Source organism: Schistocerca cancellata, chromosome 1 (assembly GCF_023864275.1).
Source record: "Schistocerca cancellata isolate TAMUIC-IGC-003103 chromosome 1, iqSchCanc2.1, whole genome shotgun sequence".
Taxonomy (NCBI): domain Eukaryota; kingdom Metazoa; phylum Arthropoda; class Insecta; order Orthoptera; family Acrididae; genus Schistocerca; species Schistocerca cancellata.
Genome location: NC_064626.1, coordinates 315,201,753 through 315,228,568, shown reverse-complemented (window position 1 = coordinate 315,228,568; position 26,816 = coordinate 315,201,753). Strand labels below are relative to the sequence as shown.

The 26,816-nt window shown below is 44.6% G+C and overlaps 1 protein-coding gene across 1 annotated transcript in view; it reads right to left on the bottom strand.

The window, feature by feature from the left end:
- LOC126173466 (vasopressin V2 receptor-like) overlaps positions 1-26,816 on the bottom strand; it is a 218,578-nt gene that overhangs the window by 24,563 nt on the left and 167,199 nt on the right. The gene's annotated exons all lie outside the window — the stretch shown is intronic.

The following is a 26,816-nucleotide window of genomic DNA, read 5'->3' as shown; positions in this document are numbered from 1 at the left end:
TTCTATTTTAACCAACTTCAAGTGTAAACGCACAGTTCTCCCCTGTACAACCTGGTTTATCGTCGCTACAATCACCGCAAACCAAGAGGAACCAGAAGCGGAAGTAAAACTCCTTAGGCAGACCATCCGGGTCAGGAGATTTACGGGGGAGAGAATCAACAATAGGAGCAAAAACCTCATCTACCTGAAAGAAGGCCAAAAAATTCAACGTTTTGAGTAGTTGTGATCCACTTAGAGCTTCATGAGCATAATCTGGAACGGGTTGATATTGTTATCCACTGCATATACTCGTAGTTCCGCGTAGTATTAGTGAAGAGCGCCATAAACCTTGCCCAGTCAGTTGGTGACCTGCAGCAGCTATGGAAGACGTAACGAAGCAGCGACGACACATCTGGACTGACGGCGAAGCAGGTAATACAGTGATGTCAGTTCCACTTTCACAAGCGACTAGGTTTTATATTTCTATGCCGTTTGAGCTGCAGCAGCTTTGCTGTAATTCAGCTAACGTCTTCGGTTGGTAGAGGGACTTACCCTCTTCCTCATACAATTCATACAAAAGAGTGCAATAAAATTTGTAAGTTTCCCTAAGGCCCCTAGCTAGAGGTTTAAAGTAGCCGCCACAGCACAGTGGTCAGAAAAGGAAGCGGGGATAGCGTCAACAGCAAGAATCCGATCACACAAACAGATAAATGAAACCTGTCGATATGGGTACAACAAGTGGCGGTGGAAAACGTGTATCCAACGAAGGTGGCTATTTGCCGCGCGGGATTAGCCGAGCGGCCTAAGGCGCTGCAGTCATGCACTGTGCGGCTGGTCCCGGCGGAGGTTCGAGTTCTCCCTCGGGCATGGGTGTGTGTGTGTTTGTCCTTAGGATAATTTAGGTTAAGTAGTGTGTAAGCTTAGGGACTGATGACCTTAGCAGTTAAGTCCCATAAGATTTCACACACATCTGAACATTTTTTTTAAATTTTTTTTTTAAGGTGGCTATTTGTTCCCACACGTCACGCAAAGGCATCGAACGATTCAGTTCACTTAAATCACGCCAAAATTTATAATATAGGGACTGATCGCTAGGACAAAAGTACAATTATAATCGCTGCCTAACATGAGACACCGAGGACCCTTGCGCAAAAGAAATATAACGCCCTTTTTGTAAAACCGCGAACGCGCCACTGAATGATCCGAACCAGACAGTGCGTGTAACACAACCAAGGTGAGCCAAAAAAACGACACTTTATCCCCCTCCCAGAATCAAGCATTTCAATGTCGGTAATGCGAATAAGATCACGAAAGAAGCAGGCGTTACCCGACGTACAATCTGGAGTCACTTCAGAAACAGTCTGAACTCCAGAGAGAACAAAGCTGGTGAATAAAACTTCTTGTAAATGCTTGATATCATCACAGAAATCACAAGTAAACTAACGCAATGAAGCAAACATAAATCAGATTCACTTCTATAAACATTTAGGGTGGTTAAGGTGTAAACTTCAGGGAGCAATCAGAATAAAAACACGTGGAAAAAGGAACAAAAAAAGAATAACTTATTTCACCCCTCGACAGTCACAATACCGCATCCATCGACGAATCTGACGGTGTGGAGAAGTGGGGGGGGGGGGGAGGAGGAGGTTCTGGTGTCGCGTCATGTCGAACCTTTCTGGTTCCTTCTCTGCAACAGCACGATCTGGTTGTGTATTGGTTGTTCATTCCCGCCGTGTGGCAAGTTATCCTCCGTCCCTGGCAGGGGGATCACTGCTGGCCCTCAATCGGAAGCTGTCTGCACATGAGGAACCGCTAGAGAAAGCGACCGGCTAACGTCAACAAAACATAAGGCAACCGGGCGTCACGCGGGGTAAATCAGTGAAACAACCCTCTTCGAGGGAGGAAATCCAGCCGTTATCGAGAGTGTTCCGATCTCTGGAGAGGTTCAGAGAAAACATCCGCGGAAATCGAAGGTGCGCTAAAACCCTCCAACTCAACTCTCGGCTCAAGTCCTGACTCTATTACAAACCTCGCAGAGAATCAGCAGGTGCACGAGGCTGACGGGCGGGATGGGAAGAAGAAAGGGGGAACGACGTCAGCAGTATCTCCATCCTGTGTACGCCGCCTCTTATTTTGGATCGCTTGAGCATCTGTGTGATGAGCGGTCCCCGTCAGAATCCATCTTCGGTCATAGCGGCGAAAATTCGCCTGCAGCGAAACTCAAATGCGTCCGTTAGGCGTTGTTAGTAGAAAATTGCTCACTCCTGATTCAGTTTCGGTGAGGACGAGGTCCATCGCCGTTAACTTTCGCCGCTGTTCAAGAGAAGATCGCTAAACAAATGCCCTTCTCGGACAACTGCTACGAATATGAACACTCCCATTACACAAAAAGCAAGTCCCCACGTGGCCATTGAACACTGAGGTGACAAAAATTATAGGATAGCTATATGCAGATAAACAGAAGGTGGTAGTATCGCGGACAAAAGGTTCAAAAGGGCGATGCATTGGCGGAGATGTGATCTGAACTCAGGTGATTCATGTGAAAAGGTTTCCGACGTGATTATAGCCGTACGACAGGAATTAAATACTTAGACGCATGGCACATTCCATTTGGAAATCGTTAGGTAATTTAATATTCCGAGATCCACAGTCCGACAGAGAGCAGCTGCGTTTGCGTGAAATAACAGCAGAAATAAATCTCGCAATTTTTTTTTTTTTGAGTCATCAGTCTTCTGACTGGTTTGATGCGGTCCGCCATAAGTTCCTCTCCCGTGCCAACGTCTTAATGTCAGAGTAGCCCTTACAACCGACATCCTTAATTATTTACTAGATGTATTCCAATCTCTGTCTTACTCTACACTCTTTGCCCTCTGCATCTCCCTCTAGTACCATGGAAGTCGTTCCCTAATGTCTAAACAGATGCCGTATCATCTTCTCCCTTCTTGTTAGTGTTTTCCACGTATTCCTTTCCTCTCCGATTTCGCGCACAAGCTCCTCATTCCTTGTTTTATCAATCCACCTAATTTTCAACATTCGTCTGTAGCACCATATTAAAAATACTTCGATTCTCTTCTGTTCCGGTTTTCCCATAGTCCATGTTTCACTACCATTCCTGTTTCTTCTTCTATTACATCAGACAAATTTTCCCCCTCATAGAGGCTTTCAATCTGTTCTTTCCAACTATCCGCTCTCTTCTCTGCATTTGGCAGCGGAATTCTCGTTGCACTCTTAAAGTTATCGCCCTTGCCTTTAATGTTACCGAAGGTTGGTTTGACTTTCCTATATGCTGAGTCTGTCCTTCCGATACTCGTTTATTTTTCGATTTCTTCACATTTTTCATGCAGCCATTTTGTGTTAGATTCCCTGCACTTCCTATTTATTTCATTCCTCAGCGACTTGTATTTCTGTATTCCTGAGTGTCCCGGAACATTTTTTGTGCTTCCTCCTTTCATCGATCAATTGAAGTATTTCTTCTGTTACCCATGGTTTCTTCGCAGTTACCTTCTTTTGACTTATGTTTCTTTTCCCAACTTCTTTAATGTCCATTCCTCTTCAACTGTGCTGCCAACTGAACAATTCCTTGTTGCTGTAGCTATAGTGTTAGGGAACTTGAAGCGTATCTCGTCATTCCTTAGTACTTCCCTATCCCACTTCTTAGTGTATTGATTCGTCCTGACTAATGTCTTGAAATTCAGCCTACTCTCCGTCACTACTGTACTGTGATCTGAGTCTATGTCTGCTCCCGAGTACACCTGCTCCAGTATCTGATTTAGGAATCTCTGTCTGACCATAATGTAATCTAACTGAAATCTTCCCGTATCACCCGGAATTTTCCAAGTAAACCTCCTCCTGTTGTTATTTTTGAACAGAGTATTCGCTATTAGTAGTTGCAACTTGTTTCAGAACTCAATTAGTTTTCCTCCTCTCTCATTCCTTGTCCCAAGCCCATATTCTCCTGTACCCTTCTCTTCTACTCCTTCCCCCAACAACTGAATTCCAGTCCACCATGACTGTAAGATTTTCATCTCTCTTTACGTACTATATTACTCTTTCAATATCCTCATATACTTTCTCTATCTCTTCATCTTCAGCTTACGACGTCGGCATGTATACCTGAATTATCGTTGTCTGTGTTAGTTTGCTGTCTATTCTGATAATAAGAACGCTATCACTGGACTATTCACTGTAACACACTCTCTGTCCTACCTTCCTATTCATCACGAATCGTACTCCCGTTACACCATTTTCTGCTGGTGTTGATATTACCCTACACTCATCTGACCAGAAGCCCTTGTCTTTGTTCCATTTCACTTCATTGATCCCTATCATATCTAGACTGAGCCTCTGCATTTCCCTTTTCAGATTTTATAGTTTCCCTCCCACGTTCAACCTTCTCACATTCCACGCCCCTACTCTTAGAACGTTATGCTTTTGTTGACTGTTGAGTGTTTTTGTCATGGTCACCTCCCCCTTGGCAGTCCCTCCCAGAGATCCGAATGAGGAACTATTCCGGAATCTTTTGCCAATGGAGAGATCTCATGACACTTTTCAATTACAGGCCACAGGTGCTGTGGATACACGCTATGTGTCTTTAATGGAGCACCGACTTCTCACCGTCACGCTGGACTGTTTAATTCATCGCCTAGCGCTGCTGTACACCTGTGGGAAATCACCTGTGTGGAGTACTCGACTACAGGCGTAGACTCTGGACGTTTCATCAGGATAGTCATGCTCCCGTGGCCCAATTAGTAAGCAACGCTCTGACTTGCTCGCGTCCTTACCATATGCCACTGATTGCGTCGTATGATAGACGCTGTACTTCTGAATCTTCAAATGTTACTTGTTTCGACTTCATTTATTTCCTTGTGGACTTTCGTTTCTTTTCCTGGGTATAGGGATCCGTCGTGATTCTGATATTAACGTTTGATGGTCAGTAAATACCGTAACTGTAAAAGGGTTTATTTATTGTTGTTAGTTACAGCAGGAGTGAAACAGCGATGTAGCCTAAACATTACGTTATTGAATATGAATATAGAGCAAGTAATAAAGAAAACCAATAAGAAATTCGGAAAAAGAATTGCACTTCAGGGTCAAGAAAAAAAATGTGGCATACCGACAACATTGTAATTCGGTCAGAGACGGCGAAGGACTTGGAAGAGCAGGTGAACGGAAAGGATAACGTCCTGAAAAGAGCACGTCAATAAAAGAAGAATAAAGAGATGAAATGTTACAGTCAGTTAATATTGAAGGAATTTGATTAAGAAATGAGGCACTAACAGTAATAGACGAGTGTTGCTATTTGGACAGCAAAATAACTGACGATGGCAGAAGTAAAGAGAGTATGAAACGCAACTGGCAATAGGAAAAAAGCTTTACTGAAAATGAGAATATTTCAATATCTGAATCACATTTACGTGTTCGAAAGCTGCTTCTTTAACTGTTTGTCAGGAGTGTAGCGTTATAGCCGGCGGTTGTGGCCGAGCGGTTCTAGGCGCTTCAGTCTGGAACCGCGAGACCGCTACGGTCGCAGGTTTGAATCCTGCCTCGGGTATGGATGTGTGTGATGTCCTTAGGTTGGTTACGTTTAAGTAGTTCTACGTTCTAGGGGACTGATGACCTCAGATGTTAAGTCCCGTAGTGCTCAGAGCCATTTGAACCATTTTCTAGCGTTATATGGAAGTGATATGTAGAAGATAAACAGCACCAACAAGAAGAAAATGGAGGCTTTCGAAATGTGGCATTATAGAAGACTGTCCAAGGCGATGTGACCGGATCAGATAACCACTGAAGAGGTGCTACTGGAATAGGGAAGAAAAGAACTTTTGGGACAAGTTGATGAAAATAAGTGATAGCTTAGTAGAACACATCACAAGTCATCAAGCAGTTACACATTTGGTAATGGACGGAAGTGTGGATGGGAAGCGTTGCTGATGGAGACCCAGGACTGTATGTACTAACCGGGTTAAGAGAGATGAAATTGGCAGTACTTATACAGAGAGGAAGAGACTTGCAGAGGGTAGACTAACGTGTAGAGGTGCATCAAACCAGTCTTCGGAATAAAGACCGTGACAGCGACAGTCAGTTAACACATGACAGCGACAGTCAGTTGACACGTTGTAACGCCGGAAATGCATATCCTCCTATTTCCATCTATTGTACTGTAATTTTTTCCTTGTTTTGTTACCTCAAGATATGACATTTCTGTCTCTTTGTATATTGTAATTGTTTTACTATTTGTATATTTATGCATTTATGTCGATGTATAATTGGTTTGTTTCGTAAATATTATTTGTATTTTTACGCTGGGTCTTGCCTAGGGAAAACTGCTATCGAACGATTACGTCGATAGGTCGTGTGAAGAATCAAAGTGTGTAGGATCTTTGGTAGTCTTAACTCTGCCGCGTGGAGCGCGGGCTGAGAGAAAGGAGTCTGGCTGGAGTAGCGAGTGGAGCACGTGTGTTGTGTGACGCTCCCGCGAGTTGCCGCGCTTTCGGGGTTTGGCAGCATGTAATTGCGCTCGACTTGCGATGATAGTTTCTGACATGGTGTCGCGGACGGGAAGCATTAACTAGCGCACATCAAGAGCCCGTTTCGTCTGGTGACCGTGTCGAGAAGAAGGCGCGCCAACATCCAGCTTCTGCAGCAGCGACGGCCGACAATGAGTGACTGTCGCCACCTCCTCGATCGACGGCTTCAAACCTTCAATCAACAATCAAGGAAGACTGGAAGCAAGTAAAGTTTTAGAACTGTATGGCAGACCTCAGCTTTTCAAACTGTACCATTTTCGTAACTATAATAACAGCAACTTAGCATGAACCTTTGTTGCTCATTGTCCCAATTGCATTACCAAGCAGGGTCCCTTCCTTTTCCGAAATGAACCCGAGTGTCGTTGAAATTTAAACGCCAGCACTAAAGTAATATAGCTAATTCTATTTCACTGCTTTAATTCCAAAGCTCAGTTAGCTGGCTACAATATTCAGATTACACAAGCACAAATTAAGAGTGCGAGTTTTGTTATCGTATTTTAGCTTACCTGTGACTGCAGCTCAGCTTGGTACGTACTAAATTTTACTATTGTTAATTGTTCAGAATCATTTAATTCAAGTTCAAAGTTAAATCTCTTATTTCCAAATTGCGTAGATTCAAGTAGTTTTTTGAAATGATTGTTGAGGTAGTCCAAGACTAACCGTATTTTACTGAATTTCGATGTGCTTCAGAAAGAAAGCTCACTATTAACTTCAGTCACTAAATTAACTTTCGATTTTCCGGTTTTATTAATTCTTTGCTAAATTAAGTCAGGGTGTAGCGAAATTTATTACTTCTGACAAACTTTCAGTTTTCACACTACACGTGTCAACCTTCTGTTGCCACGCTTCTAGTGCTAATTATATGTGTAATAACCTTTCTTTTTCAGTTACTATAGTAATTGTCCTTAGGACTGGCGACCGTGATTTCCCCCAAATCTCAAATACCTAATTACCGCTAGTTAATTGTTAACGTAACGGCTGCACATTTACTTTCTTTATTAACTTTACCCCTTTTCAAAATTAATTTCCACCAGTTTCATTAGCACATTTCCTTTCATTTAGATGTAACCCTTTCCTCCCTCTTTACCGACAGCTTAACTTCGGTGACGATTGCTTTTCCAAAACTCCCATTAGGTACACGCGGTTTCATTTTTCACTGTCATTAAGGTCGGAAAGTGAGGGGGAGGTTACAACGTCTGTCATATAAATATAGTTCGGTAAGATTTAATACGAATCGTAATTGAAAAATATAATAGCACATTTCTCCTGTGTTCAGTAGTACGTGCTGTAATGATCATTTCTGCCAATACTCTGAGTAATCTGAAGACAGGGACATTGTTTTGCGTTGTAGAATTGTAGATATCCTTCTAGGTATTACCTGTTCATGTTCGTAATGTTATGCCGCACATTACGTGATGGAGACGCAAATCGTTATCTTATTAGGTCGCTGTCAACCGTCAACTAGATTACGACAATGCGTCACGTTAATGGGGAATGTAAATGGCGACCGGGGGACCACAGTGACACCGCCGTATAGATGCATTTCAGTCCCCACAACATACACTACTGTTTGACACAGAGTCGTAGTACCCTAGCGAAGTATTGTGTTCGTGCATCGACGCTTATCGTTTGTCATTTCTGTATAGCACGCTGCCTTCTAGTTCATCTTTAATACGATTTCAGGAAGTGGTGGAAACAGTGTGTTTTTGTTTCGAGGAATGCTTAAGGAATGAAAATCATTGCCAAGGAGGCAAAACGAATGTAAATAATAGAATGAAAAAATATAAAAGTAATGTAGTAGAAAGATAGGGGATCTTTAGCTACGATAATGAGTTCTGTCGGAAGAATCTACGGATAAAATGCTTTGTCTTTTGTGTGCTGAAAAATTCGACGCTGAACAAGAACCATACGAAAAAGCAGCAAACTTTTGAAATGGTAGTTGTGCCAAAAAGAGGCTACTGTACTACGTTTATTATATTGCGAGACGACATGACAAAACAGTTCTCGAATTACATTCAGAGGGAAGAGAAAGGCAGAACTCGAAAAAAAAAGAAACTTGTTGGATGATCTAAAGGAATTCAAGAGATATAGGGAACTGAAAAAGGAAACTACGGATTTCAAGTAATAGAGACAGCAAGGACCTGCTGTCAGAGCTGAAAATCAATGAGAATATGAGTATCTCAAAGTGTCACTCCTACTGTTCGGCAGGGGGTGAAATGAATCACGATGAAAAGTGCGACGAAGTGCTAAATAAGTAACATTGTCTGTGTCTATCACGCTGTTTAAATTAGTGCCGGAAAGTTTCGGACCACTACACCTTTGTACCTGGTGTCTACAAATGCTTCTATAGCGACACTGGCTCTCTACCATTGCAGTAGTCGGCGATTAGTGTCTCCGGATATCACTACAGACACATGACTTAATAGGTGCAAAGGCGATGGAAACAACAATGGGGAACTACTTAACTGCTTCTCAAGACAAATCGACCCAAGGGTAAATTAGCCACCGGTGGTACCACAGAATCGCAAAGGGCTGAGTTCGTGACCAGTATCTGAATGGCGTAATTAGTGGAGTAGCCAGTGGAAGCACAGTATTTAGCAACCATAGATTTGTTCAGCTGTAGACGCCGAGTGTGAGGCTGTTCTTCGTAAAGGCCGTGTACCATTGCAGTAATATCTGCACGTCTTGTTCTTGTATTTTATCAATACTTATTGCTTCACATGGGGTTTGGCTGCAGCTATGACAGGAAATCGAGTCAAATAATAATCCAGCTCTTAGAATTACAGGAAAAACATTTCTTATTGCAGACAAATGATCGCTCAGTACGTTCTTAGGTGTATCAATTAATAACGAACGAAATATAGCGTGGTCAAATTACTTTGAGTAATCAGCTCGAGATTAGAAATCATTTGTAATACCGTGTATTAAATAGGGCGTCCGAGTTAAAAATGTAATAATACACATATTAAAAAAAGTTTTGCATTACCTCGGTTCCGAGAGTTCCGGAACCTGTACAGAAAATTGGAATAGAGATCAACACAAACATTATTTACGCCCTTTTATCGCTCTTGAAATCCACACATTGCATGTTGTGCCACCGTACAAATGATTCACATGGCTCTGAGCACTATGGGACTTAACTTCTGAGGTCATCAGTCCCCTAGAACTTAGAACTACTTAAACCTAACTAACCTAAAGACATCACACACATCCATGCCCGAGGCAGAATTCGAACCTGCGAACTTAGCGGTCGCGCGGTTCCAGACTGTAGCGCCTAGAACCGCTCGGCCACTCCGGCCGGCGTCACCGTACAGCGAGACCTTCAGAGATAGTGGTCCAGATTGCTGTGCATACCGGTACCTCTAACACCCAGCAGCACGTCCTCTTGCACTGATGCATGCGTGTATTCGTCGTGGCATACTATCCACAAGATCATCAAGGCACTGTTGGTCCAGATTGTCCCACTCCTCAACGGCGATTCGGCGTAAATCCCTCAGAGTGGTTGGTGGGTCACGTCGTCCATAAACAGCCCTTTTCAATCTATCCCAGGCATGTTCGATAGAGTTTCATGTCTGGAGAACGTGCTGGTCACTCTAGTCGAACGATGTCGTTATCCTGAAGGAAGTCATTCACAAGACGTGCACGATGTGAGCGCGAATTGTCGTCCATGAAGACGAATGCCTCACCAATATGCTGCCGATAAGGGTGCACAATCGGTCGGAGGATGGCATTCACGTATCGTAGAGCCGTTGCGGTGCCTTCCGTGACCACCAGCGGCGTACCTCGGTCCCACATAATGCCACCCCAAAACAGCTGGGAACTTCCACCTTGCTGCTCTCATTGGACAGTGTGTCTTAGGCGTTCAGGCTGATCGGGTTGCCCCCAAACACGTCTCCGACGGTTGTCTGGTTGAAGGCATATGCGACACTCATCGGTGAAGAGAACGTGATGCCAATCCTGAGCGCTCCATCCGGCATGTTGTTGGGCCCATCTATACTGCGCTGCATGGTGTCCTGGTCGCAAAGATGGACCTCGCCATGGACGTCGGGAGTGAAGTTGCTCATCATGCAGCCTATCGCGCACAGTTTGAGTCGTAACACGTCGTCCTGCGGCTGCACGAAAAGCATTATTCAACATGGTAGTGTTGCTATCAGGGTTCCTCCGAGCCATAATCCGTAGTTAGCGGTCATCCATTGCAGTAATAGCCCTTGGGCGGCCTGAGCGAGGCATGTCAAGGAGCATTGCTGTCTCTGTGTATCTCCTCCATATCCGAACAACATCGCTTTCGTTCACTCCGAGACGTCTGGACACTTCCCTTGTTGAGATCCCTTCCTGGCACAAAGCAACTATGCGGACGCTATCGAACTGCATGGTTGAACTACAGACAACACGAGCCGTGTACCTGCTTCCTGTTGGAATGACTGGGACTGATTGGCTGACGGACCCCCTAGGTCTAACAGGTGCTGCTCTTGCATGGTTGTTTAAATCTTTGGGTTGCTTTAGTGATTTCTCTGAACAGTCAAAGGGACTGTGTTTGTGATACAATATCGACAGTCAACGTCTGTTTCAGGAGTTCTGGGAACCGGGGAGATGCAAAACTTTTTCTGATGTGTGTATGAAATATAATAACTTAATAACTTGAGACGTTATTGAGATATTTATTGGCGATTTCTTTTTGTAAGTATGGTAACTGAAAATCTTTTTTTGTTTGTTTGCTGAAGTTAGTATCGGGTGGGCATGCGCGTAACAGTTTTTTTCACGTAAACACGAGTTAATAGCCACGTATGCTCCACAGCAGGAGGTGTTCTGAATGCTTTCTCTGGAGGAGGTGAAGTTTGTTACACAGGTACGACGACGATTTCGTTCTCCTCGGTAGCTGCGCCGTCAGCTTGGAGGTTTGCTAACTGACGGGCTCCAGGTTCGATTCCGTGCCTGGTAGGAGATTTTGTGGGTGGTTGGGTGTTGTATTATCGTTACATTCTTATCTTCATCTTCATAAATAACTTTTCACTGTCGAGGTGTCCGTATGGGCACGTGCCCAAAGTCAATAATAATAAAAAAAAAATCTTCATTTTCGGCGTAAGAAAGGACCACAGCCAACTGACTATGTTCCCCTTACGTAACATTCAAAAAATGGTTCAAATAGCTCTGAGCACTATGGGACTCAACATCTGAAGTCATCAGTCCCCTAGAACTTAGAACTACTTAAACCTAACTAACCTAAGGACATCACACACATCCATGCACGAGGCAGGATTCGAACCTGCGACCGTACCGGTCGCGCGGGTCCAGACTGTAGCGCCTAGAACCGCTCGTCCACCCTGTCCGTCTACGTAACATTCAAGAAGTGGGACAGGTGGCTTAGGGAAACTAGGATTTTGCTTTCAATATCGGACCACCACTTCAAGTACGCAGTTCCAGAGGGTACTGTTGAATTAATTCGTTCATCCTTCGAGCGGAGACCTCGTAAGTCAATCCGACGAGCAAGTAGGCAGTCACAGTTATCTAGTTCGACAGTAAGCGATGTCACCCATGACTCAAAATCAAGCATGACGGTAGGCCGCGATTGAAGGTATTTGCGAAGACAAATAAGGAAAAACTGGATGAAAACGAGGCATTCCTCGATTTCACTGTCTCGGACGAGGCTACCTGCGACACTTTCGGCATGGTAAACACGCACAGTTACCACATATACGGAACTGAACGCCCTCCCCCTGCCCCCCTCCCCCCTCTTGGCACTCCTTCACCAACGCATTGATAAGAGTGCGAGAGTAACTCCCCGCCAGTGAATGTTTGCTGTGGATTGTTAAAGGGCAGGGTTCTAGACCCAATCTTCTTCGGGAAGCCAACACTTAATGCAACAACATACGTATACATGTTGCAACTGTACGCTGTGCCACAACTCCCTCGCGACGTGATCTTTCAACAAGATGGCACATCGTGTCACTTTGCGAACATTGTGAGGGATTTCTTGGATCACCATTTCCCAGATATCTAATTGGGACAGATAGTTCATCGATTGCTTGGCCCCTTAGAAGCACAGACATTACGCCACTTGATTGTTTCTGTGGGGGCTTGTCAAGAAACAAGTGTACCAGGCACCAGTTCGTGATCTACCACACCTGCGCTGTCGCATTCCTGCAGCTGTCGTAAATGTTACGTCTGCAATGCTGTAAAACACTTGAACAGAAGTGGAACACAGATTAGATGCCTGTTGCGCCACTAGGCTAACCCGGCTGTTCACACTTTCTGAGACGAGAAAAACACTCTCAACGTTTTGGTTAAAGCTAAGAATAAAGCTACACAGAAATTCTGCGTTAGCTCTTTGAAGCATAATTTTATATATGTTCTTCTATTGAACTTCTTAGTCAACAGACGTTCATAACGATAAACAGCACTTCTAAAATTAAAACAGGACTCGTTAAATTTATAAATTGATTACTCTGAAACGAATCTATGATGTACAACTAAATTATGATTTTTTCTTTTTTTAGCAACAGCATCTCTCATCAACATGTGCGTCTCTCTGAACGACGCTACATCTTCGCAGAACGAGAATTGTCAGCAGGTATGTTCTCTAATATTTATTTAGTCAGGAAAGCACCAACAGCATGCTTGTTATTCTTTCTGAGAATACATGTGCTACTTTAATCAATATGCCGAAAACCGATGTGCAGGGAGAGTGTCCGAGCGGTTCTAGGGGCTTCAGTCTGGAACCGCGCGACCGCTGCGGTTGCCGGTTCGAATCCTGCCTCGGGCATGGATGTGTGTGATGTTCTTAGGTTGGTTAGGTTTAAGTAGTTCTACGTTCTAGGGGACTGATGACCTCCGCTGTTAAGTCCCATAGTACTCAGAGCCATTTGAACCATTTTTTTTTTTAAACCGATGCCTTTTGAATGTTTCTGTTACTAGACACACATCCACCAATAAACGTCTAATTGCCTTGGTGTGGGTGAAGACGGCTACACAAAACGAGAGTAAAACTTTGACACATTTAAAAAACGCTGTTTGCATTATTTAGGGGCCTACATTCATTTAACAAAGTATTTTGCAAATACATAGCTCATCAAATGATATAACACCAAGGTGGGAGCATCCTCGGTTTCATATTTTGACAGAGGAAGGATTTTCGATGGGAGATAGATGTTCGTGATCCGCTGGTACCTAGAAGCCTTGTGAATCCAGAGGTTTTCCTCGATAATAGACTGTTCTATCATTTTTCCGGCGTGTTCCCGTGAAATCATTAAATCCTCTTTTGTGGCCGAAAATCTTGCAGCCATTTTTCTATACCACTCGAAGTAGGCAGAACACAGTTTATGATCAATGATACTGGCGGTGACGTAGAACCGTGGGATCAAATAACCGGTTCTTGTGGACGATGACGGCGGATGTATGGCAAACAATAGTCTTGGTTGCAGAATTGATTTTATTGCTTTATTAATTCATGACACGCGTTCCGCCTAATACGAGATATCTTCAGATTGAACAAACCAGTGTGGGTAAGTGGGTTTTGAATGCCATGATTAGAGCATCGTGTAAAATAGCCTGCCATCGTCTTCTATAGTAAAATAAATCGAAATAAGTACTTCCTCATGTCGTACCTTAAAAGTGGAACACCCGATAACAGTGCACGTCTGTGTAGCGTAGACCAGAGGATACAATGCGAATGCCTGCCTCATTTTTACTGGAGACGGTAATACACGTCGCTCAACTCTGTTTAGTAGATTTCAATGCCTGTGTGTCACATATGAAATAGCTGGTATATCAGTATGTCACAGATAAAACGTATGTTTGAAAGTAGAAAAAAAAAACACAGAGATATTCAGTGGAAGCTGAAAATTCACTGTGGTTTTGTGAGCTGGTTCGTCATTTAAATCGAGGGGCAGGTATCAGACCTGGATACAGAGGCTTAAGAAATTTCTGTGAGAGTGAAGGCGTGGTATAAGAGAACTCTCTAAGTGGAAGTTCTTAGATTCTCTCCTAGTTGTATTTCCACTGATTTCTTCACTACAGAATTCGAAACTGATGAGGCTCGGTTTAGTATCTTAATGTTATTGTAATTCATGGAATCATTGATGATAAACAGTGCACAGTCGCCACAAATTTGTGCGGCCGTCAATGGTGAGTGTTCTGTCGACATTGGATGCGCAGTCCTTCTACAGCGCCTGATAATATACTCACGGAAACAAATCGCAACACCGAAAATAATTAAGGAAGAATAATGAAATTTCGGGAATACATTTGTCTAGGTAACATATTTAAGAGATTAACCTAGTAAGACCACGGATCCGAGACAAGTCATTGCAAATGTGAGATGCTGGCACATTATTAACTGATGTAACCGTCAGAATGACGAATGCAAGCATGCAAACGTGGTTGCATTGCGTTGTACAGCTGCCGGATGCCAGGTTGTGGGATGCAGTCCCATGCCTGTTGCACTTGGTCGGTTAATATAGGGACGATTAACGCTGTTTGTGTATGACGATGAGTTGTCGTCCGAAGATGCCCCATATGTACGCGATAGGAGACAGATCTGATGATCAAGCAGGCCAAGGCAACATGTCGACACTCTGTAGAGCATGTTGTGTTACAACAGCGGTATGTGGACAAGCGTTATCCTGTTGGAAAACAGCCCATTTGATGCTTTTCGTGAATGGCAGCACAACAGCTCGAATCACCAGAGTGACGTACAATTTTGCGGTCAGGATGCGTGGGATGGCCACAAGAGTACTCCTGCTGCCATACGAAGTCGCACCCCAGCCCATAACTCTAGTGCGCCTTGCATGCAGAGAGGTTGCTTTCAGGCTCTCGACTGCCTTCCTCCTAACCAACACACGGCCGTCTCTGATATCGAGGCAGAACCACTTCTCATCAGAAAACAACGGATCTCCACCCTGTCCACTCATGAGCTCTCGCTTGACACTAATGAACTTACAAATGACTGTGCTTTGGGCTCAGTGGAATGCACGCTGCAGGGCTCGGAGCTGTCCTTGAAGTAACCGATTTGTAACGTTTCGTTACGTCACTGTGGTGCCAACTACTGCTCAAATTGCTACTGCAAATGCAGTAAGATACGCCGAAGGCACACATAAAATACGATGGTCTTCCCTCTCGTTAGCGCCATATGGCCGTCCGGAGAACGGTCTTCTTGTGATCGTACATTTTCGTGACTGCCGCTGCTGAGAATCATATACAGCAGCTACATTCCTCCCAAGTCTTGCTGGAATATTACAGGAGGAAAATCGAGCTTCTCTTCCAAATTCAGTACGGTGTTGATGATGGCGTCTTTTTCGCCTTAACGGCATTCTTGACTAAGATTAACTCACCACGTCCAGTCCTAAAGGTAACTAACGCTCACGACCGTTATATCGTGTATGTAAAGCGAACATGCTCATAATGGCACACTTACGCGACTGTCGCGCAGTTTGAATACAACACGTCTAACGACTTTCGTTTATGTCTCATAACTCCTTCTTGGTGCTGCGATTTTTGTTTCGTCAGTGTATTTAGCACGATAGCACAGAATTTTATCAAGTCGTTCCTTCACAATCACCAGAAGAGCTGCGTTATTGATATGTAAATGGAACAACACTTTCACTTAATCTTTCATTGTGAGTCAGGCAATTAAAAAGAAAAATTACGTATTTTCAATAAGGGAAAGCAAACCATAGATTTTGACATACCTCTCAGCTTTTTGTGGTTGTTGCAGCAACTTTTGCCCATCTGAGAAATTAGCACTTTGTTCTTGTCATCTCATTAAAAATATCAATTCCGTAAAAACAGGGCAGTCAGAATTTGAACTTAGTCTCACTAATAGTGGTCATTGAACAGTTAATGAAGGTTTCAAAACAGTTTCCCGATGTACGTGGGGGAGTTGGAAAATAAGTTTGCCCTGTCGACTGTGGTCAGAGTTGTGTGTGAAAGAAAAAAAAAAAAAGAATGAGACATTAAAGATAAGACATATCTTTATTTTTATACATAATTTCCAAGTACATTGAGACATTAGTCATACCGCTTTATAAGCTACAAAAAGCCTTCCAGGAAAAAATCTGGGCGTTGCCTATGGAAGAAATGTTGTTTTACATCAGCTCTGCTGCTAAAGCGCCTTCCGCCGGGAATCTTCTTCAAAGCAGGAAACAGATGGAAGTCACTTGGTGCGAGATCCGGACTGTAAGGCGGATGGTGTAGGCGCTCCCAACCAAGAGTTACAATCTGGTTTTGCGTTGCCGTCGCCGTGTGTGGTCCCGCATTGTCATCCGACAGCAGAACGCCAGATCCGAGAAGGCCAGACCGCTTTTTCCGAATCACCTCTTTCAGTTTTGACAGAGTGGCACTGTTCCGCGCAGCATTGATGGTTGCATCCTCCAGAAAGTCCAGCAGCAAAACTCCATTGGTGTCCCAGAAAACGGTGAGTAGCACTTTACCTACGGACAGAGTGCTTTTGAACTTCTTTCGGACAGGTGATGACGGATGTTTCCTCTCCATGGATGCGGCTTCGATTCGGGCGTGTAATGGAGGACCCAAGTGTCATCCCCATCACAATCCGAAACAGAAGGTCATTGCCAGATTCAGCACGAGCTGTTCCAAGCTGAACGCCATGCGTCGTTCCATGTGTTTCGGGGTCAGTTGGCGGGGCACCCATCGTGCTGACACCTTCCTGTATCGAAGAATGTCGTGGATGATCTTGTGAGCTCGCTCATGTCCGATTCCAAGTTCTGCCGCTACTCCATCGATGGTGAAATGCCGGTTCGCTTTAATCATGTCATCCACCTTCCTGACATTTGCATCTGTAGTGGTCGTGGGGGCCCTTCCAGGTCTCTTTATGTCCTGCACGTTGACGTCCATCACTGAATTGCTGGCACCATCTCCGCATCACTTGCCTCGGCATCACATCTGATACATACAACTCAACAAGCCAGTTATGAATTTCTCTGCCTGATACTCCACGTGCCAGCTCATAGCGGATAACAGCTCTCACTTACGCCTTTGAGCACGACTCCAAAACGCACCTTCTCTCCATAGCTCCGGGAAAAGACTGAGCGGCTGGCCTCTGCTTTGCGCATATACTGCGACAGCGCCATCTGCTTGATTGCGGTCGACCTCTACCCAATGGTGTATCGGTGTCTTGCACGTGCGTGTTCACCTGCCATGTCGTCTTTCGCCCATATCACACAACTCTGCCCACAGTCGACAGGGGAAACTTATTTTCCAACTCTCCATCGCATTTACTAATACATTGGGTGCAACAAATCAACGTCAATACAGAATCCATTTGGTTGATGATATTCCGCTGCGACATGCCCCTTGCCATCTTGTAAAACTTTCTAAATCTGATGTTATCAATATCCGTTTCTAGTGAAGACGGCTTGTACGTGTACTATGTCGTCCAGAAGACTTTCATCACGGATACAAGGGCCCTGAGAATCAGGATTCTGTGGACCAAAAACCTGCCACAAGGGAGTAATAAGGGTAGTTAGCTAGAGACTCGTGCAGTAAACGTCGTGTACTCAAAAATAATATACAGTCTCTGTTGTCGCACTCCGTGGTGAAACTGATGTTATCGTGATCGGATGTGAGATGCTCCCAGAAGTCCAATAGTCTGCCCCCACTGCTGGGTCAAACTATGTGAATTATCTTCGACGCATCTCTACCACACCCTCAAGGGGCAAGCCAGTACTAAACAAAGAAGGGAAAGCTGAAACGTGGAAGGAATGTGTAGAGAGTCCTTATAAGAGAAACAAACGAGGGTTATATTATTGAAATAGAAGAGGAACTTAGTGAAGAATGGATGGGGGATACGAGGGAGGCAAAAAAAAAAAAAAAAAAAACTGGAATAACATTGCCGCGGGTGGAGCTTGTGTAGCATGCATTTCTGCTACTAGGCGTGTAAAGCGCAACTCATTGCATGTCCGTGCCGCATTCGTTGTCCACCTGGCTTGTTCTGTTCATCTGCAATGATTGTTTTTTTAGCGCTGTTTTGTTCCTGTTTCGTTTTTTATCGCGGCTAGTTTACATGAACAACGTGCAGCTCTGAAATTTTGTTTTCTGCTAGGTAAAAACGCTGCTGAAACTATTTTAACGTTGAAAATAGCTTACCGTGATGATTCTATGGGAAAAACTCAAGTTTACGAATTGTCAATGGATGACAAACTTCGTTCTGGACTCCATCAACTGCCCGATTCGACGAAAATATTGGAAAAATTCAAGAGCTTGTGTTCACAGACCGTCGACAGACAACTGATCAACAGTCAGAGGTTAGTGGGTTATCTCGGAGTTCGGTCCAGCGAATTTTAACAGAAGATTTTGGAATGAAAAGGGTTGCTGCCAAGTTTGTTCATCGGGTTCTGACTGACAGTCAAAAGGAACGTCGAATTGAAACATGTCCTGCTTTGAAACAACAGCTTGAAACTGATCCAGATTTTCTGTCAAATGTCATCACTGGTGATGAGACATGGTGTTATGGCTACGACCCAGAAAAAATGGTTCAAATGGCTCTGAGCACTATGGGACTCAACTGCTGTGGTCATAAGTCCCCTAGAACTTAGAACTACTTAAACCTAACTAACCTAAGGACAGCACACAACACCCAGCCATCACGAGGCAGAGAAAATCCCTGACCCCGCCGGGAATCGAACCCGGGAACCCGGGCGTGGGAAGCGAGAACGCTACCGCACGACCACGAGATGCGGGCCGACCCAGAAACAAAGCAACAGTCAAGCCAATGGAAGACACCATCGTCACGCCGTTCAATAAGATGTCGTCAAGTCAAATCAAACATCGAAACAATGCTGATTTGCTTTTTTGATGTCAAGGGCGTAGTTCATTGAGAGTTTCTTCCCCAAGATCATACCTTAATCAAATGTTTTATTTGGAAGTTGTAGGAAGATTGCGCAGCAGTGTTCGTCAAAAAAGACCCGATTTGTGGCAGACGCGAGACTGGGTCTTCCACCACGACAATGCATCTGCACCTCTCTTACTTGTTAGAGAGTTTTTCGCTAAAACCGGCATGGTTCCGCTGCCCCACGCACCTTACTCGCCTGACCTGGTTCCGTGTGACTTTTTCTTATTTCTACTCACGAGAAGGGCATGAAACGACACCGATTTGACAACGGTGAAGAGATCAAGGAAAAATGAGGGCGTAGCTGTCATCCATTTCTAAAGACAACAAAAACTGTTTCGAACTTATGGAAGCAGCAGTGGGACAAAATATTAGTGGCAGTGGAGACTATTTTGAAGAGGATGAGGTTGTTTTTATTTACAATTTGAAAATATATAGCTTTTAAAAAATAATTACGTTTTTTTGGATACCCCCCTCGTGTGTTACTGCGAGAAGAGTTCAACAGAGCACTGAAAGACCTAAGTAGAAACAAGGCCTTTTAAATAGACAACATACCCGTAAAATTATTGAAATCTTTCGGAGAACCGGCCATGACAAATGGTTTCACCTGATGTGCAGCACATGTGAGACAGGGCGATATATCCACAAACTTCTAGAAGAACGTAATAATTCCATTTACAAAGAAGGCGTTGCCGACAAGTGTGAATACTACCGAGCAATGAATTTAATTAGTCATGCTGTAAAATACGACTGAATTATTTAAAGTAGACTGAAAAAATTGGTGAATCCGACCTCGGAGAAGATCAGTTTCAATTCCGGGGAAATGTGAGAACATACTGAGGCAATACTGACCCAACGACTTATCCTAAAAGAGAGACTGAACCAAGGCAGAACAGAATTTGTAACAGTTTTACATTTAGAAGTAGCTTTCGGTAACGTGGAATGGACAGCAGTCTTTGAAATTTTGAAGAAAGCAGCGATAAAATACAGGGATTAAAAGGTTATCTGCAGCTTGTAAAAATACCAGACTGCAATTATAAGAGTCGGAAGACATAAAAGGAAGTCGTAGTTGAAAATGAAGTGAGACACGGTTATAGCCTATCCCCGAAAATTTTCAGTTTGTACATAGAACAATACACGAAGAAGTCCAAGGTGATTTTTGGAAAGGGAATTAAAGTTCAGGGAGGACAAATAAAAATTGTACGGTTTGTCCTTGTATTTCTGTCAGGAGGAGGAGGAGAGGAGACTAGTGTTTAACGTCCCGTCGACAACGAGGTCATTAGAGACGTAGCGCAAGCTCGGGGGAGGGAAGGATGGGGAAGGAAATCGGCCGTGCCCTTTCAAAGGAACCATCCCGCCATTTGCCTGAAGAGATTTAGGGAAATCACGGAAAACCTAAATCAGGATGGCCGGAGACGGGATTGAACCGTCGTCCTCCCGAATGTGAGTCCAGTGTGCTAACCACTGCGCCACCTCGCTCGGTTTTCTGTCAGGTGCTGCAAAGAATTTTGAAGAGCAGTTGAATGGAATGGCACATGTCTTGAAAACAACTTATAAGATGAACATCAGCAAAAGTAAAGCAAGGGTAATGGAAAGTAGTCGAATTAAATCAGGCGATGATGAGAGAATCAACTGAGGCATCTAAATAACTGATGATGGCCGAAGCAGAGAGGATATAAAGTGCAGACTGCCAATACCAAGAAAAGCATTTCTGGAAAAGAGGAATTTTTTAATATCTAATATAAGTTTGTGTGTCTGGAAGTCTGTACCGAATGTGTTTTTCTGGAGTGTAGCCCGGTATGGTACCGAAACGAGAACGATAAGTAAGCCGTAGATATTTTTGAAATGTGGTACTACAGGAGAATGCTGAAGATTAGATAGGTCGGTCGTACGACAATGGGAAGATACTGAATCGAACTGGGGAAAGAAGCAATTTATGGCACAACTTACTGAAATGGAAGAATCGAACTTAGGTTACATCCTGAGGCAACGAGCAATTGTCAGTTTGGTGAAGGAAATAAGTTGAGGTAAAAATTGTAGACGGAGACGAAGGCTTGAATACGGTAGGCAGGTTCACACGGACTTAGCTTGCGGCAGCTATGCAGAGGATAAAGTAGCACGGAGAGCTGCAAAAAACTAGTCTCCAGACTGAAGGCTGGAACAACAACAACAACAACAACAACTACTACTACTACTACTCCTATTGCTCGACGTCTGCTCAATAATGTCATAGCTAAGCAAGTTTCTAACTTAGGGTCATGAACATTATTTTATTAGTCCGTTTATCATCCAACGCTACATCAGTATTCGCAATTAAACTCAGTAGATTGTGCGCCACAGTTGCAAGTAAAACTTTCCACATAGAAATTCTAGTTCGCGTGTCTGTCCCGGACGTGTGTACCTGAGCTCATTCTGCAGTGTTATCGCCAACCCTCCGCTATCTGGTCGTTATCGTGTATTCACATATTAATAATTTAAGTGATCGATATGTTAGCACATCTCTTTTCCACGACTAGACAAGACCTGGATTCAAAACGAAGTACTGTGAGCTCTAGTAGCGCTGACACTATGTACGACTCATTGTTATTGGTCAATAATACGCTTTTCTTCTTGTGTGTGTCTATGTGTGTAATTGGCTTGCGGAATTACTCACAAAGCTATTAAAATGTTTGTGCATAGTACGTGCTGCATAACTGACAGCGGGCCGGCCGGGTGACCGAGCGGTTTCCAGGCGCTACAGTCTGGAACCGCGCGACCGCTACGGTCTCAGGTTCGAATCCTGCCTCGGGCATGGATGTGTGTGATGTCCTTAGGCTGGTTAGGTTTACGTAGTTCTAAGTTCTAGGGGATTGATGACCTCAGATGTTAACTCCCATAGTGCTCAGAGCCATTTGAACCACTTTGTTTTGCATGTTGATACGCCAATTGCTATGGGATTATCTACCGATTGTCATTTTTTATTTGTAGTTCACTGTTGATATCTGATTTTACTTGTTATAGTTTGTCATTTCTAGATAGTGAGTGGAGTTGTAGACTCTAGAAAATCGAGTGCCAAGTGGAGAAATCGGAACATTTCCGACATATTCTTCTGTGTGAGTTCAACAGAGGGGTGACAGCATCGGAGGCAACTACAAACATTTGCGCCGTGTATGGGTATAATGACATGGGCCAGAGCAACGCAAGAAAATGTTTTTCTGGTTTTAAGGAGAATCGACTTGGCGTTAGTGACTCTCCACGCTCAGGAAGATCTTCGGGGTTTGATGAAGGTCGTTTAAACGAGTTAATCCACAATGATCCACGTCAGTTTACTCGAGAAGTGGATAATGTGATGAACTGTGATCATTCCGCCAGGTGCCACATTTGCATGCAATCGAGGAAGTTAAAACATAGGGTGTATGGGTACAACGAGCTCTAAGTCAAACTCACAAAATTCAGCGGATGGCCATACACTAAGTGAACAAAAGTATCCGGGCACATGGATGAAAATGACTTAAAAGTTCGTAATGCTGGAATTCAGTATGATGTTGGCTCACTCTTAGCCTTCATGACAGCTTTCACTCTCGCAGGCATAAGTTCAATTAGGTGCTAGAAGATTTCTTGCGGAATGGCAGCCCTTTCTTCACGGAGTGCTGCACTGGTCGTGAGGCCTGGCACGAACTTGGCGTGCCAAAACATCGCAAACGTGTTCTAAAGGATTCACGTCAGGACTCTGACCAGGCTAGTCCATTGCAGGGATGTTGTCGTGTAACCACTCCGCCACAGGCCGTGTGTTACGAACAGGTGGTCGATCATGTTGAAACATGCAATCGCCGTCCCCGAATTGCTCTTCAACAATGGGAAGCAAGAAGGTGCTTTAAACATCAATTTAGGCCTTTGCTGTGATAGTGGCACGCAAAACAACAAGGGGTGCAAGCCCCATCCATGAATAACACGATCAGACCATAACACTACCGCTTCCGAATTTTACTGTTGGCGATACACACGCTGGCAGATGACGTTTACCGGGCATTTACAATATCCCCACCCTGCCATCGGATCGCCACATTGTGTACCGTGATTCGTTACTCCACACCACGTTTTTCCACTGTTGAATCGTCCAGTGTTTACGCTCCTTACACCAAGCGAGGCGTCGTTTGGCATTTACCGGCGTGACGTGTAGCTTAGGAGCAACCGCTCGACCCTGAAATACAAATTTCTCACGTCCCGCCTAATTGTCAAATGGCTCTGAGCACTATGGGACTTAACATCTGTGGTCATCAGTCCCGTAGAACTTAGAACTACTTAAACCTAACTAACCTAAGGACATCACACACATCCATGCCCGAGGCAGGATTCGAATCTGCGACCGTAGCGGTCACGCGGTTCCAGACTGAAGCGCCTAGAAACGCACGGCCACACCGGCGGCGCCTAATTGTCATAGCACTGCAGTGGATCCTGATGCAGTTTGGAATTCCTGTATGAATGTCTGGATAGATGTCTGCCTATTAGACATTACGACCGTCTTCTACTGTCGGCGGTCTCTGTCAGTCAACAGATTAGGTCGGCCTGTACGCTTTTGTGCTGTAAGTGTCCCTTCACGTTTCCACTTCACTATCACATCGGAAACAGTGGACATAGGAATGTTTAGGAGTGTGGAAATCTCGCGTAAAGACGTATGGCACAAGTGACACCCAATCACCTGACCACGTTCGAAGTCTGTTGAGTTCCACAGAGCGCACCATTCTGCTCTCTCACGATGTCTAATGACTTCTGAGGTCGCTGATACGGAGTACCTGGCAGTAGGTGGGAGCACAATGCACCTAATATGGAAACCGTATGTTTCTGGCGGTCGTCCGGATACTTTTGATCACATAGTGTATGTGCATTTCTGGCTGCTCGTCGTCGATTGGGTCGTGAACAACACCGACGATTCCGGTCCTGTATCGTTAGGAGAAATTGTGTCTTTATGCTAACATAAGGAAAAGGATGGAATGGTTGAGCAGAAACAAAGCAGCAACTCCCGTACAAAGACTTGCGCGCATCCACAAAAGATAATGTTATTCATTTGGTGGAATAGCGACGATATAGATTAGGAATTACTTCCAGTGAGGTGTAACCATCACTGTTGATATTTACTGTCGACAACTGAGACGCCACGCAGAAGCAATCCATGGAAAACGACCAGGAAGACAGCGTGAAGTGATGCTACCTCACGATAACGCCCACCAGTATTCTACTAGACAGGCAAAACAGCATGCAGGAGATGGGTTGGGGAGTTATTCCGCACCCACCTTATTCACCTGATTTTACGCCCTCATATATTCTCCTTTTCCGCTCTCTGTCGAACAACCTTCAAGGTTCCTACATGGAACATTTCGAGGAGGAAGCTCTTGAACCAGCACATCTAAAACTCACCTGTTTCTTTAGATATGTGGATGATACCTTCGTTATCTGGCCACATGGAAGAGATAGACTGGCAGACTTTCTCACACTTCTCAACTCCAGACACGAGAATATTAAATTCATCATGGAGATCGAAACGGATGAGATACTCCCTTTCCTAGATGTTTTGATTAGAAGACGAGCTGACGGCACTTTGGGCCACAGCGTGTGTAGGAAGAAGACGCACACCGGTGTGTACCTACATGCGGTTAGGTGCCACCACCCGGCACAAAAGAATGGCGTGTTCAAAACTCTTGTACACATAGCTCACACCATCTATGACAGGGAGAGCCTCCAACAAGAATTGGACCATCTGAAGACCATGTTTCGGAGGAACGGTTACAAGGAATGACAAATTCGGAAGGCTCCACATGCCACACCTGCAGCACCGGCGGAAACTGAGGATGAAACTCAGGAGGAGGCGGCCGTTTTGTGGGGCCTTATCCGGAAAAATTGGACGCATTTTACGTAAACACCAAGTGAAAACCATCTTCCGTCCCCCAAGTAAAACCAAGAGCCTTCTTGGTAGTATCAATGACAACCTTGGTGCCGGCCGCGCTGGTCTCGCGGTTCTAGGCGCTCAGTCCGGAACCGCGCGACTGCTACGGTCGCAGGTTCGAATCCTGCCTCGGGCATGGATGTGTGTGATGTCCTTAGGTTAGTTAGGTTCAAGTAGTTCTAAGTTCTGGGGGACTGATGACCTCAGAAGTTAAGTCCCATAGTGCTCAGAGCCATTTGAACCATTTGACAACCTTGGTCTACGTAAGTCAGGTGTTTATCAGATACCTTGCCAATGCGGTAGTGTATACATAGGGCAGACCATTCGTACCGTTGAGGATAGACGCCGAGAACATCAACGGCACACTAGACTGCAACAGCCCAGTAAGTCTGAAATAGCTGAGCATTGCCTGTCGGAACTCCACAGCACGTATTATGACCAAACCAACGTCCTGACACAGACTTCCAAATACTGGGACTGTGTCATCAAAGAAGCCATAGGGATCAGAGTAAGGGAGCCACAACTAAATCATGGCAGCGGTTACATCCTTAACAAGGCGTGGGAACCCACGATCACCCAGATTATGAAGAAAAAGGACTTCGGGGGAGGAGGGAGGAATAACGAGAGCGGTGCCGGCAGACCCTCCTGAACGAGAAGACCTAGGACGCAGCGCCCAGGCGGCGGGAGAACGGACGCTGTACCTGGACCGCGCGCGGGGCGCGGACCGCACCGACTCATAGGAAGCGCCTGAGGGAGGAGCGGGAGGGAGATTGTCCTACATATACATGGCGCCGGTCCACCGTCGGTCAGTAATCAGCGCACCTGATGATGGCAACGTGGTCGATTGCCGAAGTATTGTGTCCTATGCACACTCATACCAGGCTGTTCACCCGAGATTTATTTCGTCAACCTTCAAGGAATTTCATTCCTGGAAAAAAAAATGCGCTCCGAACATGGAACGACGCGTTCTTCGCCTCAAAACCACGTAATTTCTAGAGTCGCGGAATCGGAAGGTTACCCAGCCCTGGCAGACTGTTGTACATTGAAGGAGAACATATTATTGATCACTAAAGACTGTTATTTGTATCTGTTATGTTTATTACACATGTGGGAAAAAGCTGTCAGCTGCCAACTGGTGCACCAACCTAATGATAACATAAAAGCTAATAACTCGAGATGTAATTTAGATATTTATTAACGGTATTTTCTACAAGTATGGTTACTCAATTTTTTACATGCCTATGCCCCTCTTTACACTTACTTTATCTGGTGTTGCTGCAAAACGTTAGTTACCCGGCCGGAGTGGCCGAGCGGTTTCAGGCGCTACAGTCTGGAGCCGCGAGACCGCTACGGTCGCAGGTTCGAATCCTGCCTCGGGTATGGATGTGTGTGATGTCCTTAGGTTAGTTAGGTTTAAGTAGTTCTAAGTTCTAGGGGACTGATTACGTCAGCAACTAAGTCCCATAGTGCTCAGAGCCATTTGAACCATTTTTTTGCAAAACGTTAGTGTTTTGGTTGAACCACCATTTTTTGTGTGTAATTTATAGAGGAT